At 48.4% G+C, this 17,776-nt stretch overlaps 1 protein-coding gene across 11 annotated transcripts in view; it reads left to right on the top strand.

Moving 5' to 3' along the window:
* The window catches only part of NUMA1 (nuclear mitotic apparatus protein 1), a 443,588-nt gene that overhangs the window by 309,571 nt on the left and 116,241 nt on the right, over positions 1–17,776 (top strand). The window lies entirely within an intron of this gene.

The following is a 17,776-nucleotide window of genomic DNA, read 5'->3' as shown; positions in this document are numbered from 1 at the left end:
CGAATGACAGGCACCACAAGCAGTCCTCATGAGGATCTGTGACTAAGCTCAGACCACGACGTGGAGGGGTGCATGTTCTGCCAGCAGATGAACACTAAGGCCTTAGAGAAAGAGGCTAAGCTCTTCTTGGCAAAAGCTAAGAGGGGGCACAAGGGTCATCGAAGATCTAAGGCGAGGGACTCTTTCTCACATAAGTCATCGATCTCCAGCACGATTCTCGAGATCGGTCTCGGTCCCCTCCGAGATGATGCCGTATGGCGTGGGAGGTCAGTCCAACTATCACTCCTCAGAGCACACAGGCTTCTCTGGCACCGTCATTGAGGTCGGCGAGTTCTCAGATTCACTTTTCACCTGTTAGGTCAGGAGCCGGTGGCGCAAGTTTCGGATCTGACCCAAGTGCCTCAAGATAAGCAGAGTTTTCCTGCCTTCCCGACTCCGGGAGCAGATCCAGCGGTGTCCCTTAATGCTATGTTTAGCATTTTCAACAAGGCTATGGCCCCTGCTAGTGCACTGACTGTTCCCACGGGTCCATTAGCTTTCTTTTTGGGTTCGCCGGCACCGTAGAAACAGGCTCAGTTTGTACCCTTCTATCCAGCTGAAGGTGCTGGTTCGGCACTGATGACGTCGCATCCCCAGATGATGCCAACTGCGTCGATGCTGGCTCGGGATGGATCCCAAACAGGACGCAGTATATCTCCACCATCTCCTCCGCCAGAGCGTCCATCTGCCTTGAAACCTGCATCAACGATGTGGGCTAATTCTCTGTCGACGCCGAGATTGGAGGACGGACTGAGGTCAAGGAGGAGCAGGAATATCAGCAACAGCTGTTGGAGGAAGGGGATATTCCTGAGCCTATGGGGGAATTTCAGGGTCTGGACTTTGCAAGTGGGCGAGATACACCCCTGAGTGGGATATTTCATCCCTGGGTGAATTCACAGAGGAGGCAGCATCTTATCAGAGTGTTATAAGCAAGGCTGGTGAATTCTCTGAACTTCCGTTACAGACATCGGAGGTGAAGACAAACCTCTTGACTGAGGTGTTGCACCCTTCCTCTACGTCTGTGGAGCCCCTACTCCCTTTTAATGATGCCATTACTGAGCCCATTTTAGACATTTGGAGGAAACCTGTCATGACTCCAGCAGTCAGTTTCCAGGACTGTGGCTAGGAGATAGAGTTGCTCCTTGCGATCCTCAATTTTTCTCTCAACATCCAACTCCTGAGAGCTTGGTGGTTCAAACATCTTGTTCCGCCCAATCTGCACCTGGCTGGTTTCCTGCTACTCCATCGAATAGGGAGTTAAGAGTATGGAGCAAGCAGCCAAGAAAGGTTTCTCCTCATGCAGAATGGCCTTGAAGTCGGTCAATGCTACCTGTGTGCTGGGGAGGTATGTTCATGCCCTGATGGACACGGCAAGAGCTGTTGTGGCGAGCTTGCCTCAGGATGTTCAGGGGCAGTTTGATTAGCTCCTTTTGTATACTCAAGCGGCGGCCAAGCAGATTATCCAGTTGGGTTTGGATACAGCTGATTCAGTGGCCAGGGCAATGGGCACTTTGGTGGCGACCAGGAGGTATGCATGGCTTAGGTCCTTGGGGCTACAGGCTTCAGTGCCACACCATTTAGATCTTTTTGGAGGTTCAGGGTGTTTGGCCATGGGTCCTCTTTTTGTGGAAGGCCACAGTCCAGCATGCAGCAGCCTGCCAACCCTCTCTATAGGTCTTTTAGGGGGGTGTGGGGGGGGTTAGAACACAAGGAGCCACCCAGCAGTTTCCTGCATCATTCTGTTCCTCTGGGGGAACCCAAGAAGGAAAGCTGCCCTAGTTTTCTCTCTTCTTGGATGGAAAGGTTATGCCCTTTCTTTTCAAGAGTTTCCCTTCCCATCTCTCTGTCATTCGTTTTGCTCAGAAGATCATCTCCTGTTCCTTCAGCAGAAGGTGCAAGTCCTTTTGTTAAAGGGTGCAGTGGAGTTGGTTCCAGAGCAGGAAAGTGGTCAGGGATGCTATTTGAGATATTTCCTGATTACCAAGAAGGATGGTCAATTGAGGCCTATTCTGGACCTGAGGATTTTGATTTGGTTCCTCAAACAGGAGAAATTCAAAATACTGAGTCTAGCACAGGTGCTTCTGGCATTGATCAAGGAAGACTGGGTGGTGTCTGTCGACTTGCAGGATGCTTATTTTCATATCCTCATTCTGAAGTCGCACAGGAACGATCTCTGGTTCGTGGTAGGGTTGCAACACTACCAGTTTGCGGTCCTTCCTATTGGTCTTACTTCCGCACCTCGGGTCTTCACAAAGGTTTTGGCGGTGGTTGCAGCGGACCTCAGAAGGAAGGGGAGTATCTGTATTTCCTTACCTGGACGATTGGCTGATAAAAGCCAAGTCCCCAGAGCTTATGCTGCATCACTTGCAAATGACAGCACAGTTGTTGTTCAACCTGGGTTTTGCGGTAAACGTGCCCAAGTCTCACCTGGAGCCCTCTCACTGCCTCCTGTTCATAGGGGCAGTACTGGATACAACATTGAATCGGGTATATCCTCCAATGTTTCAAAATGGAGTGGTTGTTCCAGTCCTCAAGGTCCTACGTCTGCTCGGTCTGTTCGCTTCTTGCATTCTGTTGGTCGCTCATGCATGTAGGCACATGAGGGCTCTCCAGTGGTGCCTCCACATGCAGTGGTTTCAACACAAAGGGGATCTCAAGGAGTCGATTGCGATCTCCAGAGACGCTGCAGCAGATTTACGATGGTGGGCTGTGTACGGCAACCTTTCCTAAGGAAGGCCGTTTAGCCTCCCACCTATGGTGGCCACGGTCATAACGGATGCTTCGACTCTGGGGTGGGGAGCTCATCTGGGTGACATGGAAATCAAAGGTCGTTAGTCTCCAGCAGAACAGATGTTTTACATCAATCTGTTGGAGTTACAGGCAGTACGTCTGGCTCTCATGGCCTTTCTCCCGTCTGTCAGGTCAAGTCTTGACGGACAACACTACTCCGATGTAGTACATCAACAAGCAGGGAGCAGTAGGGTTGTATCTTCTCTGCAGAAAGGCTGTGCAGCTCTGGCCCTGGGCACAGGACCATCGGATTTGCACAGTAGCAAACCATTTGGCCGGAGATCTCAACGTACGTGCGGACAGTATCAGTTGGCATTTCTCGACCGATCACGAGTGGCATTTACATCGAGGCCTGGTTCTTCACATCTTCCGGATGTGGGGTTTTCCACAGATAGACCTGTTTGCCACTTGGGTGAACTCACACTGCCCGACGTTCTGCAGCCTCTAGTATCTGGTGGGGGACACGTTTCAGATGTCTTGGTGTGACTAGTTACTTTACGCAGTTCCCCCCCATACCCTTGATTCCTCAGGTTCTGGGGAAGATTCGTCACCATCGGGCTCAAGTCATCTTAATATCTCCGGATTGGCCAAGAAGGGTGTGGTACTCAGCCCTTCTCCAACGCTCATTGTGTCCTCCGCTCCGTCTCCCTCTCAGGGCAGACCTCCTCTCGCAGTCGCAGGGGCAGGTCCTACATCCCCACCTCCAGAGCCTGTGCCTACATGCCTGGAGATTGAACGGGGCAATCGGAGTTTTTTTTTCTCTCCCTCCAGAAGTGGTGGATGTTATCTTATCAGCCAGGCGACACTCCACCAAGACTGTATGCTAACAGATGGGCAAAATGTGTTGCTTGGTGTGGAGAGAAACATATTGATCTCTTGAAGGCCAGTTTGTCTGATGTTTTGCTTTTTGCCCTTTTCTTTGCACAGAAGGTATGTGCACGTGCGACTGTGAAGGGTTAATTATCGACACTGTCTGCCTTTCTGTGCCTTCCTTATTTAAGTTACCTATAGTTATTAGGTTCTTGAGAGGCCTGACTAACAAGCTTCCTCCCACTCTGTTTCTCATGCCTCAGTGAGATTTGAATTTGGTTCTTACTTTTTTATACCCGTTTGAGCCTATTCATTCTTGCGCATTGAGATTTTTAGTTTTGAAAACAGTTTTCCTCACAGCTATCACAACTGCTATGCGTGTGAGTGAGCTTCATGCTCTTAGTGTGAAACCTCCTTTTACATCCTTTCATGTTGACAAGTTGGTGCTGAGAACCAGGGCGGCTTTCCTTCCTAAGGTTGTCACTCCCTTTTATATAAGGCAATCTAACACTCTCTTCCTTTTACCCTTCTCCCTATCCTTCAGAGGAGGAGGAACTACTTCATCACCTAGATCCAAGAAGGGATTTAAGTTTTTACATTGAAAGGACAAAAGACTTTCGTGTCTTCGTTGGATATGTGGGCAAGATGAAGGGCAAAGCCATCCACAAGAGAACCCTTTCCAGGTGGAACATTCTTTGCATAAAGATTTGTTATTCACTGGCAAAGAAGGTTCCTCCTGAAGGTATTAGGGCCCATTCCACCAGGGCCAAATCTGCTACTTTGGCCTTGGCTAGAGGTGTCCCAGTTGCTGAAATTTTTAAGGCCGCTACTTGGGCTTCCCTCTACACTTTTGCAAAGCATTATTGCTTGGACTCTGAAGTTAGGAGGGACGGCCATTTCGCCCGTTCTGTGTTGCAGGATTTCTTGGTGTGACCGGTCAGGCACCCACCTCAGAGTGCGGTACTGCTTTGGGATTCTATTCATAAGGTGAGGAATCCAAAGGTAGTTGTATCCATCAGAAGAACAAGATACCTTTGGTAACGCTTTTTCTGGTGGATACAGTAGCTACCTGTGGATTCTTCACAGTCCCACCCGCCTCCCGTTGCCTGTCTGGTTATAACAAGACTTCTTTTATTATTATAATAAATGTATATATATGTTTTTGGTGTTTTTATATAAACCAATATTGTGGTTTATATTTGGGTTGGCATATATTGTTCTTGTGAGGTCAGTATTCACCTGTTCACCTTGAAAGCACGTAAAAAATTGTGAAACTGAAGTCCGCACACCGGCGAGGATTTCTTATTGCCACAATGACGTCAGACGGAGTTGCGTGCGGAGCCATGCAATTGTGACGTCGACGTGAAGAGCTGACAAGAAAATTTCCGTTGAATGCTGGCGCATTGGAAGAATTCATAAGGTGAGGAATCCACAGGTAGCAACTGTATCCACTAGAAAAAGCGTTATTTGTTCATCAAGCCAGTTTGCCTTCTTATGCTGCACGTCGTCACAGTTTCTGTCGAAACCTTCTGGTTCCTCTTCCTCCTTATTTACGTGGGAGTATTATCAGCAGACTAACAGGCCTTCTTTACCTCAGCACAGGTATAGGGTTTGGGCTTCTGTCTCGGGACCAGAAGGGTGGATTAGGGCTATCACCGCTACTTGCTCTTGTGTATAAACTTAGTAGTGTAGGTAGGAATGTTAGGCACACTATTATGACAATATGGTGAGTCTCTTCTTGTTTCACTTTCATGGACACTGTTGTTATAACTATTTCATTATCCTCATAATCGCAAATAGTCTTTCTTCATACTACGCAGTTGCTTCAATTAAATCTTTTGAACCAAGATCCTGCTTCTGTTTTGTCCTTACATGTGTGAGTCTTGTATAAATGAGAGAAATATGTAAGATCTGTTCCACCACAACGTCCCTGAGTGTCATGCAATAGGCTGCCACAAATCACTTCTACCTCTGGTATTTGTGAGGTGCTGCTTGCTAGGCAGAAAGGGTTAGGCTGACAGCTGTCACATGGTGTGGGATCAGACTCCGTCACCCACGCTTGCTGGTGCTGCCGCCCAAAATCTGGCAGTCTTGTTAACATAACAAGAGTCTACAACAGAGTAGGTGCTCCTTTTGGTGTGGAACAAGGCATAGCTATCTTCGACTTGGGGTTTCTGGGAATTTTCACAGTAAATCCAAGAGGAAGTGCTGCCAAAGGAGGTGGGTGTAAAGCAACAGACCGGAGTTGATGTAGAAAATCTCAAATAACTGGCTACCTGACCTCCTCAACACATCCCTGTTCTGCGTAGACCACTTCTGAAAAAATAGACACTGTTGGAAGAAAAGGACTCCTGATTCCATGGACTAAAACTGCTCACCAAGAGTCATATGATTGACCTCCTGTTTGCCTGCTCCAGAGAACAAAAAGCTCAAGGATTCCAGCCTCAGCTCAGTACTTAGGACAGGATCTTGCAGAAGAACTGATTGCCTAGACCTGGTGCCCAGCAACCTGCTCAGAAGGCAGCCCAACTCGCTTTTTGCCTTTTTGGAAGCTGGTTCAGCCGTACCTAGCAGTAAACATATTGGGCTTAGTGGAGCTCTGCCCAGATGCAGCTTCCATCCTTGTTAGTGGTCGGTGGCAAATCTTTCCTAATGGTGAACCAGCCTTTCTGGACATGAAACTCAGCTTTGTCCTGTCCAGAGCTTTTGGTGTCAGAACCAACAGCCTCAGCTCGACAATGACTTACACAAATTTGAGGAACAGCCTTAGACCTTGATCTTGCGCTTCATAAAAGGGAGAAGACCAGAGATAAACACTTTTTGACTGTGATGACCACTTAATGTATCCATCATCTACTCCAGTGCACTCAGCCTGAAATCATGCTTAGGTCCTAGTAAGTCCCAGTAAGTTCATGAGCACTTTACTTTTTCTAGGTCCTTTTTTTGATTTAAAATCTGAACAAAATTTTGTTTCTGATGGATACTTCTAACTGCAAGTTCCTCACTTTTAGAATAATACCAGAATAGTCCTGGATTTTCAGACCAATTGCTCCAGTGCTCACACTGCTCTGGAAGTGACTAGTTATAGTTGCATATATGCTCCACCGGTGTGTCGAGCTGATATCTGCTCTCTTTCCACACCCTTTGTGTATCTGAAGCACCGCTCCCAACTTAGTTGATTGTACTGATGCCAAATATGGAAAATAACTCCCACCCCCACCAAACCACTACTCCTACCCAACTGGCTTTAAACGATGCAGCAACTGCATAAACCAGATGTCTGTCACAACCTCACACTATATTTACTTGTGGTGCTTCGGTTCCTGTCATCATTAAAAGTTGTGCAACATGTGTGTTGTGTCCATGGAGCTCAAGGAGGGGGAAGCAAAACACAAGAGTTCATGCTGAAAACAATGTTCCCAATTCCCCCTACTAATTGCAGGCAGTTTTCTCTATCCAGTTCCTCAGGTAAGTCCAAGTCATACACAAAGGCCAGGAATTTGTCTTCCTCTTGCTATTGCATCGGTGGCGAAAAAATGTACAGTATGCATTATCTGATAGACTTCTAGCTGCAGATTCCTTACCTTAGAATTTCCAGGCATCAGCTTGGAATCTGCAGCTAGATAGTCTACCATAAAATGCGTTACCGGAGGTAAGTAACCTGTCCTTTAGTGCCTAACTCCCCCGGCTTCCTCCAACTCTGAGCACATCCCAAAGCTTGTGCGGCTTGTTCCAAGTTTCCCATGTTATCTATGGCCACAGCAACGGCCTTAAAGGAGGCAAAGCTGCATAGTTTCAAGGTGCCTCCAGCTCCCTCTGAAACGCTGTTTGGACTCCATGCAGCGGTATTGGCCAAGAGTTCGTTTTCTGCTGGCAAGCCCCTCCCCAGTGCTGACTGACCTGACTGCACCTGCTTTTGGTGTTTTGCTGGTCTTTGCTCTAGTCTGGTGCTGGGGACCTCTCTGATCCCGATCGCACCACCCGTGCACAGAGTCTCAACTTCACTTTGTGCCCAACTTATATCACACTACCATATCATCAAAGCACAGCCCCCAATAACGTTAAATGAGCCCCAGCTTCTTTCTCAGCACTAGTTTTAGAAAAGGCTGTAGGCCCTGTTTGTCTCCGATTCAGGCTCCATTCAAGGACTTAAGAGCACACACTGTGATTATGAGGACGTAGACAACTTGCCCCCACCTCAAACTGATGCTAATAATGAGGAGGTGGACAACTTGCTTCCCCTCAAACTGATGCTGGATTGTATGTTGACCTGTAAAATTCAAGTGGGTTAGACATGTCTGCTGAGAGTGGGTTAGTATCTCTTCCAAAAGAGACTGCCTCCTTTTCAGTGGCTGTCCACAGGGCAGCAGAACGTATTGATTTACTGTTGCCCACAACACAAACCAAGGCTAATTAGTTGATAAATCTTGCAGCCTGGATTGCTGCAGTGGTGCCCTTGCTGCCTCTGTGAAGCTTTAACAGACACTTTTATGCCTGCTTGATTGAAGTCATGCTGGACTCCCTCAGTTGCCAAGTGGCAAACCAACACACAACGTCCCCTTGTGATCAATTTTTTCTTGCCCAAAAAGCTGACCCTAGCAATCTTAGTGGTATAGGCACCCTCAAGCCGGCAAGCTCGCCTTCCCTTCTTGGCTGGCAGATAGAGAGTCAGAGTATTGACACTTTTGACCAGAGTATTTTCATCTGTCAGTTTATACGGTCTCTGACCACTGTCTTCCCATAGGGCCGTTATATGCATGCCAACTTATAACTGAAGATTACTCACTTTAGAATAGCCCCTTCAGGTGTCAGACTGGTTCGGTAAAATCTTTAACAGTAGCTCTGGCCGCTGGTAGGTAGTGTCAGTCTGCTTCACAGTAATGCTGTCCACATTGGAAGTGGCGTCCTGGTGCCTTTATAAGCACTCCCCAGCATGTTGATGTATGTTCCTTTTTCTCCTCCCCAACAGTGCAGATCGGGCAAGCTACTTTAACAACTTTTTGGTCAACTTTTTTTTGACTTGGTCGAATATCTATTTTCTGAGTTGTGCAGTCTTGTGGGAATTGTCACCGTCAGATGTCTGTGTCAGATCCCCACTTGATTAGTCTCTGGCACCTGTGCAAGTCCATGAACCTGAAAGCGATCCGCGCGCGTGCTATGAGGCTCATGGCAGAAGTTGTCTCCAAGCACCCAGGCAGCACCTGCCCAGTTGGGGGAATTTTTTGATACCATGAATGCCATCTTTAGGGCCCAGCTCTCTGCCGTACCTTTGGGTTCCACAGATCCAAGAGGTGCCCTGGCTGGTTTACAGCTGGGAGGCTTGCCGTCAATGCCAGCTGGACCCTCTGGAACTCTCTCTGGAGCCAGGCCACCTCTGCCTAGGGTACCACCACCTACCCCGCTTCTGGTCAGCCCAGCGCAGTTTCACAATGAGCCAATCGTCATTCCAGATGTGAAACCGGATCCCCTTGACTCCCGAGTCCAGCGCCACGGTGACCTTGCGAACTCCTGGACTTTCTCGAGTCACCCTAAGACCCTTATGGTGGGATGAGGAGGTGGTGAATGGTCATTTGGAGGAGGACCCTGCTGATGACAGTGGTATGAGGAGCTGAGAGATGCTAGTGGTCTGGACATCTCACCTGACACTGGCAAGTTGTTCCCTCTGTGGTAGGCATCAGAGGAAGGTGGGTCGTTTGCCAAAGTGATGTGCAGGGCGGTGGAGATCCTGGACTATGAGTTCCCTGCTGACAAGGTCAAGTTGAATGGTTTGACCGAGGTGCTTCAGCCTTGAGCAGACGCCCCAGAACCGTTGCTGCCCTTTAATGAAGCAGTCAGCATCTCTCCTGGGGGCCTGGGCCAAACCCTACTTAAGGGCTCTTCTGCTCTCCCGTCTGCATCGTCCCACCCCAGTAGACCCAGTCTACTTTTCCTAGCACCCACCCGCAGAGACCCTGGTTGTTCAGGCCTCCATAGCCAAAATCAACAGGAGAGTGTTTCCTTCCATACCACCAGATAGGCAATCCAAGAGGCTTGATACCTTCAGAAAGAACATCTTTTCTTCCACCAGCCTTGCCTGGCAGCCAGTAAACACTGTATGCCTCTTCATCTGCTATTCTCATGTGTTGTGGAATTCGGTTGAGGAGCTGCCTCCTATGCTGCCAAGGAGGGCTGTCATATTCTCAGTCGGACTTTACTGAACTTCAGGAATGTGGCTGTTTGCCCTATGGTGTTGACTGGATAACTCAGACTTCCATGGTAGAGCCATGGCCTCTATAGCTGTGCTTCGCTGCCACACTTAGTTGCGGGCCACTGGGTTCTCAGGAGATGTTCAGTCATCTTTGATTGTTATGTCCTTTGATGGGTCCCACCTGTTCGGCAAGATGGCTGACTTGGCGCTTGATCACTTTTCCCAGAGCCGGGTCCAGGCCTGATCTTTTGGCCTCTCCCTTTTGGCCCACAACAGTCTTTCCATTCATACTGCTGCTGCGGGAGGGTCAATTTTGGATGTCCACAGAACCAGGTCTATCTGGTATAACAGCCAGCACAGTCCTTTTAGAGAAAGAGCTATATAACCCAAAGAGGATGCATGAACCATGCTCAGCGACCTGCCCTGTCCCCCACTCCACTTGCTGCCACAGCCTTCATATCTCTCTAGGTTTGCCCTCAAACCAGCCATGCACCCTGTGTGGTTAAATCAGACATCACTTGTCCCAATGGCCCAGCATCACATCAGACGGGTGGGTGCTCCGAATAGGGCAGATGGGTACACCCTACCATTTGTAGATACCCTCTAACTATCCAAAGAACAGATAATGGAGGACCATCTCTTTGCTTCACTAGGTAGTGCAGCACCTCTTGGTCAAGGGGCTAGCGGGAGGGTGATTGCCTGTGCCAGAGAGGAGGTGTGGTTATTTCCACTACTTTCAGGTACCGGATGGTGGAGGTCCCCATCCCATCTTAGACCCATGCCCTCTCACTTACTTTCTCCAAAAGAGAAGTTCAAAATGATCACATTGGCTCATTTTTTGTCTGCCATGGATCTCGGAGACTGGCTGGTAGCATGGGGCTTGATGAAAGGTTATTTTCATTTCTCTGTCCTGCCTGCAGTTCACAGTTGGTGTAACACATTTTTAGTTTGCTGTGCTCCCTTTTGGCCTCCCCAGCGCCCTTCGGGTGTTCATCAGGGTGGTTGTGGTACATCTGCAGAGGTCAGGGGTTCTAGCCTTCCCCTACCTCGATGACTGACTGTTGAAGGCAAGCTTGCCACAGGCAGTCGTCTCCCACCTCCAGGCTGTGGCAGATCTCCTGCATATGCTGGGATTTTCCATCAATGTACTGAAGTTGCACCTAATGCCCTCGGACGCTTGCTTTCATCTGAGACGTTCTTGGCAGAGTGCAGTTTCAGGCCTATCCTCCGGAGCGGCGAGTCCAGGGTATATTGATGTTTATGCATCTATTCTGGATTTCGGTGCAAATGACTCAGAGGCTGGGCTTCATGGCCTCCTGCATCCTGCTGGTACAACATGGCTGTTAGCATATGTGGTCTTTGCAGTAGACTTCAAGTCCCAGTGGGCCCAGTATCAGAGGAATCTCTCTGACCTGGTCCAGATATCAGAGGGCAAAAGATCTTCCATGGTTGCTAACGAATGGCAGTTGGGTCAGCGGCAGATCCCTTTCCCTGCCCCAACTGGATCTCTCCGTGGTGACAGATGCGTCACTTCTGGTTTGGGGCAAGCCATCTGGGAGAGGTGGAGATAAGAGGACTCTGGTCTCTGGCAGAGTCCCGGCTCCACATCAGTCTGTTGGAGCAGAAATCAATCCATCAAGCACTGAAATAATTCCTACTCTCCATCAAAGTAAGGCTGGTTCAAGTGTGCACTGACATCACCACCCCCATGTGGTACTGCAACGAACAGGGTGGTGTGGGGTTGTGGACCCTGTGCCAAGAGGCGTTGAGTCTATGAAACTGGTGCCACCTGGGCATTTTCCTGGTTGTTCAGCACCTGTTGAGACACTTGGACACCAGGGTGGACAACCTTAGCTGAGGTGCCTGGCAGACAACAACTGCCTTCTTCATCTGGAGGTGGTGTTCTCTTTTTCTGGAGTTGGCTGAGCTTTGGCTCGATCTATTCACCACCGCCAAGAAGGTGCAATGTCATCACTTCTGCACTTTGGAGTGCCCAAGGCGACTCCCACTTGGACTCATTTAATCTCAAGTCGAGTTCAGAACTGGTGTACACCTTTCTACCGATATCCCTACTGCCATAGCCTTCAAGAAGATGCAGACCAACTGGGCCCAAGTCATCCTAGTGGCCCCAGATTGGGATCAGAGGGTGGGGTATCAAGCTCTCCTGAGTCTGTGATGCTTTTTTGATCAGGCTGGCCCATCGGTGGGACCTCCTGTCGCAGCAACAGGGCAGGGTGATGCACCCGAGACAGCACACTCGTCAATTTCTTGTGTGCAGATTGAGCAGCAACAGTTGTGTTTCAACTTCCTCCGGAAGTCTGTGATGTTATTCTGGCAGCCAGTCATCCTTCTAAGTCCATCTACGCCTGCCTTTGGGAGAACTTTGTGGCATGGTTTTCCACACTTCAGGTGGCTCCCCCTTTTGCACCTCTGTCACGTTTTATTTTTTCTTTCCTTTCCCTGAAGGCCTTGCCTTGGCCACTGTTGAAAGTTCTTTGTCTGCAATCTTGGCTTATCTGCTGCTGCCAGATCAACCTTCATCTGTGTCACCAATTATTACTCCTTTCCTAAAAGATTTACATCATCTTTTTCTCATGCCCCTTTTGTCATGCCCCAGTGGAATCCAAACCTCGTTTTGACGTTTCTAATGTGTATTCCTTTCGAGCCTCTCCATTCTTGTCCTTTAAGGCCCCTTACCTTCAAGACTGCTTTTCTGGTGGCCACTACCTCAGCAAGGTGGGTCAGCAAGCTTCAAGCTCTGTTAACACCACATTTGTTTTGGACAAGTTGGTCCTCAGGACACACGTCTCTTTCCTCCCAAAAGTGGCCTACCCATTTCATGTTGGTCAAAGTATCACAAATTAATTTGTATGCCTCGCTTCAACCTTCCAAGGAAGAGGAGACACTCAATCCCCTAGACCTTCAACAGGCTCTCCTTTTACATTGATCGCACCAAGCCACTTAGGGTGCAAGATCAGCTCTTTATTGGGTTTGCAGAGACAAAAGAAGACAAGTCTGTTCAAAAGCACACCCTCTCCCAGTGGATTGTGCTCTGTACCAAAATATGCTACACGTTGGCAAAAAAAAAACTGCCTGAAGTGCTGCATGCCCTCTCCATCAGGGTAAAGGTTGCCACTACTACGTTAGTGCAAGGGTTCTTGGACATCTGTCAGGTATCCACTTGTGCATCCATCCACACGGTTACCAAGCACTACAGCCTTAACAGCCACGTCTGGTATGATTGGCATTTTGCCCGTTAGTTTTAAAGGGATTTTTGGTCTAGCCATTTCGCATTCCCACCAATGGGGAAGTATTGCTGGGGTATCTATTCTAAGGTGGGGAATCTGCAGCTAGAAGTCTTTCAAATGGACAAGCTACTAATCTTCGGTAACACCGTATCTGGTATAGGCTCCCTCTGACCACAGATTCCTCACCAACTCTCCCATCATCCCTGCTCTGCAGACTAGACTCTTATTCAAAACATCCACCTAGATTCTGCACACTGTTAACCACTGGTATATTGGTTTTAACATGACTCCACAGTTTTGGTGCTGAAACGGTCAAGAAAGAATCTGATGTCAGCCCGCTGGGGTGGCGTTCACGAAGGCACTGCGGCTTCTGACATCGACATGCAGCTGATTGACTCCACCTACCAGCATTCAGAGGCACTGCTTAACATTTCCCAATCCAGCCTGCCACCAGGAAATTCTTGGGTGAGGAATCTGCAGTTAGGTGATCTCTACCAAATAAGGCATTACCGAAGTTAAGTAACTTGTCCTTTTTGGACAAGGCTACAGCCACCATAATCTTTCCAGCTGTTCCTGAGGAATTCAAAGTACAAATTTTGTCCAACCGTTTCAAGTTGGAAAAGACTGCCAATCATTTATAGCATGAAGGACCTGACATTGCACACTGTGGGCTGCGACATGCCTCCAGAGTTGTGCTCGGGCATCTTGCTTGGATGTGCTCTTCTGGATTTTCAGGCAATGTCTAGGCAGCTGTAGTGCAACATGCTCATTGATGAATTCAGGCTGTTCTTGGTGGAAGGCTGAGACTGCGCTAGAACCCTTCAAAGAAAGCCACATTACTGCCTGCTCCCCACAACTTGCTCTCACCAGCCCATCACTTTCACCAGCAACACAGTTTATAGGAGGCTCCTTCAACTAGTAGTTTGTGATCTAGTTTGCTCCCAAGCTATGTTTAGTATTACTGTGTGCAGCCCAGCCTACGGAATTAGAAGCTTGTACTTGATTAAATATCTCTCTATATATTTATATATATTATTTGAACTCGTAAGCTGGGGGAAATGGCATATTGACAGTGGCAGACTTTGCTTTGAAGCACTAGAGGATGTGGTGGTGGTGGTTGATGCTGCGGATGCCATGAAGGGCAGCATTATACCACAGCATTACCCCCTGTAATTGCTTACAAGCTCCTCTGATTGTTCCTTTTGGGGGCCATCCACAGCCGCTAAGCTTCTGGATTCTGTTTTTCCCACCCACCTGGGACTCCACCAGTTCAGATTAGTGGGTGCTGCAGATTGTTCAAAAGGTTTATGCCGTGCCATTCATTTCAAGTGCCCCTCCCTTTTTATCCCTGCTTAAGCGGTGGCATTTTTTTTTTTGCCACTTTTGCAAGACGTCAAGTTTCTGGGCAGAAGGGCCACCAAGAGGATCGGTAGTTTAGTTGCTATTCCTTCTACTTTTTGGTGCATATGAAGTATAGTGGGCCCAGGCCCTTTTTGGATCTTTGCCACTGAATACCTTCTTACAGATTGTCAAATCTGAAATGCTCACTCAGGCCCTGATTCTTTCCCCCCAGTCAGTCGTGGACAACCTTTGGACAACTGTCTCTGTTCTGTCATCCCTGGGGTTTGTCACCAGCAGGCCAAAATCCCATTTAACATTTGTGCAGAGGATTCCCTTTCCCTGCAGAAAGTCTGACATTTGGGTATGATACCAATAATTCTCTCAATCCATGGTCTTGGTGAGGAGACATCTTAGGCTTCTGACCTCATGTATTCTCCTGGTCCCTTGTGGCCAGTGGCACATGCAAGTCTAGCAGTAGGTGCTCCATATCCAGTGGGCGCAGCACCGAGCTGTCTGCTGGGCAATATCTGCATCTCAGTGGAGCCAGCCAAGGATCATCTTTGGTAATAGGTGGGCATAAACATCTGGCGCATGCTGCACTCCCTAACTCACTCAGACTAGTGATGGATGCCTCCTCTCTGTGTTTCGGTATCACCTGGGATAGTTGGATATAAGAGGTATGTGGTCTCCAGGCAATTAACCTTCTGGAGCATTGTGCCATCTGGATGTCTCTTAAAACCTTCATCTCATCCATCTAGGAGAGGCCAGTGCAGATCTTGATGGGTAACAACAATAATCTGGTCTGCCACAAGCAGGGCAGCATAGAGGTCTTTTGTCTTGTGCCTTGAGGCACTGCGACTTTGGAGGTTGCTGTATCAACAGGGGAACTTGATCTTACTGTTAGCCAGTGACCTTATACAGTCTCTAAATGTCAGAGCAGTTTAATTCTGCAAGTGTTCATCCAGGGGTGGCTCAGGACTTTATGACCACTGGTATGTTGTTTTATGATCTTTTTGCCATTGCAGAGAACACACAGTATCTTCTAGAGAAGTGGTTCCCAACCTGTGGTCCGGGGACCCCTGGGGGTCCGCGAAGCCTTCTCAGAGGGTCCGCGAAAGCTTAGAAAATTAAAAAATATGAACAAATATTGACAAATTAGGTCCCCAGCTTCCAGTAATGACTCAGGCGGGGGTCCACAGATTCCAGTGATGATTCAGTGGGGGTCCCTGGGTTCCATTAATGTTAAAATGGGGGTCCACGTGAATCAAAAGGTTGGGAACCACTGTTATAGAAACTTTTAGCTGAAGATTCGTCACTCTAGAGTTTCCCCCAGCTGGAGATTTTTCTTCAAGCAGTACCCTTGCAATGCGTTTGGTGGTGTTGGTAGACTCCGTGTCTGTTGGAGTTGTTGTTGCCAGATATAGCACTGCGTGTCATATATAGGCACGTCCCCTGTGTGCTGATGTCAGTTTATTTTCACAACTTACCACGTCAGAAGTGCAGATCCATGAAGAACACGGACCTTGGTGCGCCAGAACTAGGGCCCTGGAAAGGAAGTCCCGGTCCCTAAAATCGGTAGGATGGGTTGGTCTGTAAGGAATCTGCAACTAGAATGTCGCTACCAGATAAATTGTTACCTAAGGTAAGTAACTTGTTCATCTGAAAGAGACTTCTAGTTAAGGACTTCTTACCTTAGAATACACACCTAAGCAATACCATCCCTAGAGGCGGGTCTGCGAACTAGGACCATGCTAGGAAGTTCTGAAGGACCGAATGGGCCAAGTACCCGTCCCTTCGGACCTGGCAGTAGTGTTTAGTGAACGTGTGCAAGCATGTCCACGTTGCTGTCTGGCAGATGTACGGGACTGGAACTCCATGTGCTAATGCAGTGGTTGCAGCCGTTGCTCTGGTAGAGTGAGTGTGCAAACTTTCTGGGGATTGCTTTTTAGCCAATGCCTAGCACATTTTAATTCAGATAACGACCCATTTAGAGATGGTTCTCCTCTGCACTGCCCCTACCTTTCTTTGCACCCACATAACCCACACAGAGTTAATCATCAACCCGGAACTCTTGTATGATCAATATAGAATGCCAAAGTTCATGTTGGTTCCAGACGGTGGACTTCTCTCCTTTTCTTTAGAAGGATTTGGGAGAGGGGGTGAAAACAGTAGGCAAGGTATTTGATTGGCCTACATGAAAGGGCGTGACTACTTTAGGCAGAAAAGAAGCCCTAGGACGAAGCATCAGTTTGTCAGGGTGGGTGGAGATGAAAGATGGCTTCAAAGAAAGTGCTTGCAACTCACTCACTGGGGTGATGTCTACAAGGAAGACTGTTTTGAGAGTAAGCACACAGAGGGCAGTTGTGAAGTGCCTCAAAGGGAGCGCACATCAAACAGGTAAAAACTAAGTTCAAATCCCATTGGGGCATTGGAAAAAAGCAGAGATGACAGACAAATAACCCTTGAGGGTGCCCACAGCAGAGCCCTGCTGAGCCAGAGAAAGGACAAACAAAAAACAAACACGGAAAAGGAGAAGATTAGGTCAACAGACTTGTCTGAACACCATAACACAAATGTATTCGATCTACGGGTGTATATGGTATTGGTGGAAGGACGCCTGGCTGCCAAGATAACATTGCATATTTTGGGTGGAAGGTCAGAAGCTGTCAACTACCTCCGCTCAATCTCCATGCAAGGAGGAGGAGACTGGACAGGTTTGGGTGGAGAACCGTCCCCTGCTGCTGCAAGAAAAGATCCTCCAGAGGGGGCAATCTGGTCGGAGGATCAATGGCCATGCTTAAGAGCTCGGGATACCATACTCGTCGTGCCCAGTCTGGAGGCACAAGAATGACTTGGGCCAGGTCGTTTTTGATCTTCTTGAGAACTCTGGGCAGAAGTGGTATTTGCATAAAGAAGGCTTGAGTTCCACTCGAGACAAAAAGCGTCAAGTGAGTGCTACCTTGGTTGACTCCAAGGTGCAAAACAGCTGACATTGCGTTTTCTCTGCAGAGGCGAACAGATCTAACCAAGGCTCTCCCCACTGCTGAAAGACCTTGCGCCACCTCCGGATGAAGTCGCCATTGATGATTGACCAGGCACTGATAGCTGAGTTTGTACACTTTAGTGTTCAGAGACTCCACCAGGTGTTGAACCACCAGATATATGCCCTGATGTTCCAGCCATGTCCAGAAGCGGAGAGCCTCCTGACAAAGGGTTCACGACCCCCATCCCACCCTGTTTGTTGCAATAACACATGGCGGTAGTGTTGTCCGTGAACACCTGCACCACTTTCCCTTTGAGAGAGGGAAAGAATGCTTTCAATGACGGTCTGAGCACCAAAAGGTTTATATGAAGCTTAAAC

Source organism: Pleurodeles waltl, chromosome 8 (assembly GCF_031143425.1).
Source record: "Pleurodeles waltl isolate 20211129_DDA chromosome 8, aPleWal1.hap1.20221129, whole genome shotgun sequence".
In the NCBI taxonomy this organism is placed as follows: domain Eukaryota; kingdom Metazoa; phylum Chordata; class Amphibia; order Caudata; family Salamandridae; genus Pleurodeles; species Pleurodeles waltl.
Note: the sequence above shows the minus strand (reverse complement) of the source record. Positions and strands in the feature narration are given on the sequence as shown.